Raw genomic sequence first — 6,000 nt, forward strand, 5'->3', positions numbered from 1 at the left:
GGTATATTTTTTTTGAAATGACCACTGACAGGCTAGCGGCTCGTATTGCACGTTTAGTTACTGAGCGAACAGGCGAATCCTGCACTGGATCCTTGAGGAGGGGGGCCCTGGCCGGACTGGGACCCCTCCTCACCGAGCCCCATATGCCAGTAAAGGCACTAATTCCCTGATGGCGGCGCTGCTTACAGCACCCCAAAACTCCATGCCATGGGGGTCCCTCTGTGCCTATGGTTCAATGAATACATTTTTAAGCCTCTGTACATTATGCAGGTAGCATTTGGGACCCAACAAGAGGGTCCTGCTGTCTATTACATGCGTCATCGGGTCCATATACAGGGGAGCACTTAAATCGTGTGCAGAAATGAGAACTAGAACTGAACAAATCAGGAAAAGCAGGGGGACCCCTGCTATGGCTGGAACGTGAAGAAGGCCGTACGTGATCATAGCAGTGAGGGCCCAATGTTTACCATCCCAGCAGAGGAGATTATTATTTTTTTTCTTTAAGGTGGATATGTGGAATATCCTTAGAGCACGGCTGGATATGATTGCCTTATTTACTGTCAGTAATGCAATATCAGGCGCTCTTATTGTAGAACAATACCTCTTGGCTGGTGTCCAGCTCCTCTCACCAGTCTCTCTTAATGTGCATGTTTATCTCTGCTGCTGGATCCATAACCTTCACAGGAAAACCACAAAATGACACACATATTTCACTGCACTAATTTCTGAGTCAACACCAGTCTGTGAATTATGGATGAGCGTCACTAAGGGATTGGACTGTAACACGCCGACTAGGAAAAATAGAATGCTGCCAGGTAAAGAGGAGTAGTCGGGGTTTATTTTTCTTTTTAGAAAATAGGGCCCTGATCAACAAGTGTAGTAGAGGTCAACACCAATTTAGGCAATTGTCTCCGTAACATATGCCCCTGTGATACCACTCTCACACCAGGATAATGCCGCCATACTCAGCCCAAATAACCAACATAATGCCACCATATGTAGCACACCTAATATCACCAAAATAATGCTGCTCAATGCAGCCCAATTAACACTACTAAAATAAAGCTTCCATATACGACCCATATATTACCCCAAATAATACCACCATAGACAGCCCACCAAATGCCATTATATATAGCCTACAAAACACTGCTAAGATAATATTGTAAAATATAGCCAACATAATACCACAATACAACGCACAAGAATATACAGCTCTGGCAAAAATTAAGAAACCACTTTCAAATGTTCAGTTTGTTTGACATTTCTCTTTATAGGTATATTTTTGAGTAAAATGTAAATTGTTCTTTTAGTTGATAAACTTCTGATAACATGTCTCCGAATTTCCAAGCACTAAATTTTGTATTTTTTTCTGACACAGAAAAATGGTAAAAAATTTAAAAAAAAAAAAATAATGCAATGCTTTCAGACCTCAAATAATGCAAAGAAAACAAGTTCATAATCATTTAGAAACAACAATACTAATGTTTTAAGGTTATGTACGCACGGTGCGGATTCTGCTGTGGAAGATTCCGCGCAGATTTTGCTAAATCTGCAGGTAAAATGACCTGCAGTTTTAGTGGAGTTTTAGGGTATGTGCACACTAGGGTGACCGGATCTCATATGGGGGGGAAAAAATGTCAGAATCTTGTTCGTCTGGACCCCACAAAACGATTCCCCTTTCCAGATATTGAGAGAGCCAAAATTTGAGCTCGATCAAACGACGTTAACCCGTGCCGCTCGTCGCTCAAAGTTTGAAAAAATCCAAATTGAGGTATTTTAAGATTTAGGTATTTTGCATAGTCTGTTAGACTATAAAGAATGTGACAACAACATTGCAGAAATAGCCCTGACCAAATTTTCGAACCATTTGTGGTATTTGAATGCAGAGTTGGTGGGATTATCGTTTTTTGATCCCACCATTACAGACAATGAAAAGTTGTTAATGGCTAATAAATTGCTCAGTAGCACAGATGAACCATCAGAGCACGCATAGTTATCTAATCTATTCTAGAGCTTTTGTTAAAGTAGTTTTTGAAACGTCAGAATATAATGCTCGGCATTTGCTTACAACTTGCAGGACATATTGCTTTTGTTCTTCATCTTTTGTCAGAAGGTCGTTAAAGTCGGTTACTTCCTACCTCTTTTAATTTTTCTTTCCTAACTTTTGGATTTACAACCCTAGCGTGCTCTGATGGTTCATCTGTGCTACTGAGCAATTTATTAGCCATTAACAACTTTTCATTGTCTGTAATGGTGGGATCAAAAAACGATAATCCCACCAACTCTGCATTCAAATACCACAAATGGTTCGAAAATTTGGTCAGGGCTATTTCTGCAATGTTGTTGTCACATTCTTTATAGTCTAACAGACTATGCAAAATACCTAAATCTTAAAATACCTCAATTTGGATTTTTTCAAACTTTGAGCGACGAGCGGCACGGGTTAACGTCGTTTGATCGAGCTCAAATTTTGGCTCTCTCAATATCTGGAAAGGGGAATCGTTTTGTGGGGTCCAGACGGACAAAATTCCGACATCAATTTTTTGCGGTCACCCTAGTGCACACGCTGCGGATTCTGCTGCGGATACGCAGCGGTTTTGGCTCTGCAGATTCTGCTGCATTGTACAGTACCTTTATTTCCTATGGAAATAAAAAAAACGCAGTGCACATGCTGTGGATTTTTCCGCGGGTTACAATCCGCAGCATGTCAATTCTTTGTGTGGATTTCGCTGTGGTTTCACACCTATCCATTATGAGGTATGAAACCGCAGGGCAAAACCGCAGGTAAACCGCAGGACTTTTGTCCTGGATGTTAGAAGATGGCCGTGGCCATGGAATTCTAGTGAAATGTTATTTTTTTGGCTGAAATTTCCCACGGATGAGGCAGAATTGTATGCAGAGCTGCTTGTGAACAGTCTGTTCCCCTGAATGTTTTATGCACCCAGGCGGGCGCTGCCAACCTTTCTTCACGCCACATTAGCAGCCGCCAAACTCTACAATCATCAGTGAAATCTCTTTTCTTTATTACACACAAGATTAACATGTTACACCCCATCAACTCGGGGATCACTGCACCGACTGCACCAAGGTCCTTTGCTTTGTAGGTTTGTCTCGTCTCAGCCAAAGAAAAATCCATAGAATCCAAATATACTGTAACACAGAGTTTGTTTGTTTTTTTAACATTTTAGGGAAAGCTGTGTTGCCACCAATATGGCTGAACTGATAGGGTTGAAGTCATCAACCCCACACACTATACCGATCAGGAAATTCCTGAACGGCTCACACAATCACAGTGTACTGAATCAGTGGAGCCGCAGACTAATGCTCCTGTTCAGGTCTTAGTGAGAGATATCACGGCCGCCATATTGAGTCTTTACCTGTCTTTCTTAGAACCAGATAAAACTACATGAATCTAGGACTTGTATATATGCAGTCACATGATCGCAGCCAGATTTGTTAACATCCCACCATAAGCACCAGTCTCCTATAACATGGTGGCCATCACTGTGCCGCCCAGATTAACCCTATGAGATACTGCCACACAGTCTTGACAAATGGTGGACAGCATTACGTGGAATAAAGAAAACCTGAGCAGATCAAGTATCAGAGGAGCAATCCCAGTTGTTAGGATGTAATGAGTTTTCCATCTCAGTGAGTGTTGCACACATCATAAAACTATTTATACCCTCAGTTGTTGCAGGGGTTATAGAGGATTAGAAAAACATGGCTGCCTTCTCTTGTAAATGGCGCCACACCTGTTCACGGGTCATGTGTGGTATTACAGCTCAGCCCCATTCGCTTATTGCAGAGTTGAGCGGCAATGTCAAAGACAACTCATAGACTGCTGTGATGCGGTTTCTGGTAGAAGGTAGCTATGGGGTTTTTTTTTTCTAATGCCTCGTAACCTCTTTAAAACAGTTCCCCAGCTGTCGTGGACTACAAATCCCAGCATATGCTTCAGATGGTTTTGTATTAGGAAATTACATACATGAGGATTGTATCACTGTAAATTTTTATATGTCTCCAGCCCTTCCCCCTTCATTCCTAGGATCCAGCGATAATCTTCATTTAGCCAGAAAGTCATTGGCAAACAGTATCCCTCTGACCAGGCCGTCAACTAGATGGAGAGGAATTTATAAAGGTGCGAGAAGCAGTGCTGAATATTACTGGAGGTGTTTCCTGGGCCTGCACGGAGACATAATTTTATTATATGTGACAGCTTACATAACCTGAGAGAGCACATCACATGGGGCCTGTAAGCGAGGTGAAACCTCAATACTCTGACCTGGACAAGCTGATGGAGACCCCCTTTGCAAAAAAAAGAAAATAATTGAATGCATGTAAGAATGATTGCTGTGACATAGGACAAACCGGGTCCCAAAAAGGCCACTTTCACACTTCAGGCTTTCGGTATCCGGCATGGTGCGGCGAAAAATCGGACTGCCGGAGCCGGCGCCTGTTACGACCAGATCTGGCTTTTTCCCCGTGCTGTTTCATTGATGCCGCATTGCGCCAGATGGCAATGCAGCGCGTCCGTTTTTTTCCAGATCCGGAGAAAATAGCCGGTCCGGCGTCTGGAAAAAACGTTGCATGCAACGTTTTTTTTCCCAACGCAGGACCGGTTTTTCGCACTGCGCATGCCCGGAAACCTCTGCCAGGAATATATCCGGCAGAAAGAAGGATCCGGTGTCTGCGTTTGTGGCCGGATCTGGTAGTCCGGTTTTTCGCCGCACCATGCCGGGTACCGAAAGCCTGAAGTGTGAAAGCGGCCTAAGACAGCATTCATTTGCCTTATATTACTGTTAGGGCAGTGCCAGCGTTCCTGCACATGCCTCCTTCCACCTGCAGGGATGCCAGCGTGTTTACTTACCCGACCACGCTTCCTCGGTATCCATTTCCTCCCAGGACCTGCGCATTGCACGCCTGTCTCCTGGAATTGTGCTTAGGACATGCGCACTCCCAGACTCTTAAAGGGCCAGCGCGAGCTGCTAAAGATGTCCCAAGCCAATAGGTGGGAGACATCTGATATTTAAGGGACCGTTCCCTATAGGTGCCTTACCAACTTCACTTAACAGTCTTTAGCCTGCCACCTAGTTGTAAGGTCCCCGTTCCTGTGCGCTCAGTATCTGATCCTGTCTGCCCCACTGTACCTATAACCTGAATCCTTCCTGCCTGTGACTGGACCTGTTCCTGATCCATCTGAACCTGCATACCTTCACCATTGATCCCGTACCTGTGGACCGCAAGCTCCCGTACCAGTCCTGCTTGTGCCTTATCTCACATCCGTCTACCTGCCGCATACATCCTGCTGGTCCTACTTTTCTGTACCTTTGGGGGCTCAGTTGCCGTGGCTCTGAGGGTCCATCCTGGAGTAGCATCTGGTGTCCACCTGGGTTCAAGTCTATCTTGCCATCAGGGGCTCTAGAAAACAACCAAACATTCACTTTGTTATGCCCCTCCAAGCTCTCCCCAGACTGCGGCACAGCGGTTCCTCAACTACGTGCATAACAGTTGTTCACACACTTGCATCCCCTTGAGAAAGTGATATTCTAATACACAAAACACAGGACGGGTATTCCCCTCTGTTCTTGACAAAATGAGTGTCGGGATCCCTCAGAGTACCTCTTTCACCTGAAGGACCGATGTTCTTGGGTGTGAGACACCATATGTCTCTAATTGATTGCTCCGTCGAGAAGAATAACACAGACTTACGCTGTATTGTACAACTCGGGAAGCCTGCTGAGACGCCTCTGGCTTATCAGTTAGGTTTCCATTCTTTATAGCAAAGAAGTTAAACATTTACAGACATGCGTAGTATAAAACAATTTCACAACTGGTTTCAACAAGACAGGAAGCCACGTAGGCTGAAAAACAGGAATTCATCTGTTATCTGGTTTTAGTTCTCAAGGGAACAGGTAAGATGAGTCTAAACAAGAAAATACAACATAGACAGAACTCAATTTAACTCCTTCAGTTCCTATCAGTCCCCCCTTTGAC

Source organism: Dendrobates tinctorius, unplaced genomic scaffold (assembly GCF_039654945.1).
Source record: "Dendrobates tinctorius isolate UK_male_01 unplaced genomic scaffold, ASM3965494v1 ptg000013l, whole genome shotgun sequence".
NCBI lineage: Eukaryota > Metazoa > Chordata > Amphibia > Anura > Dendrobatidae > Dendrobates > Dendrobates tinctorius.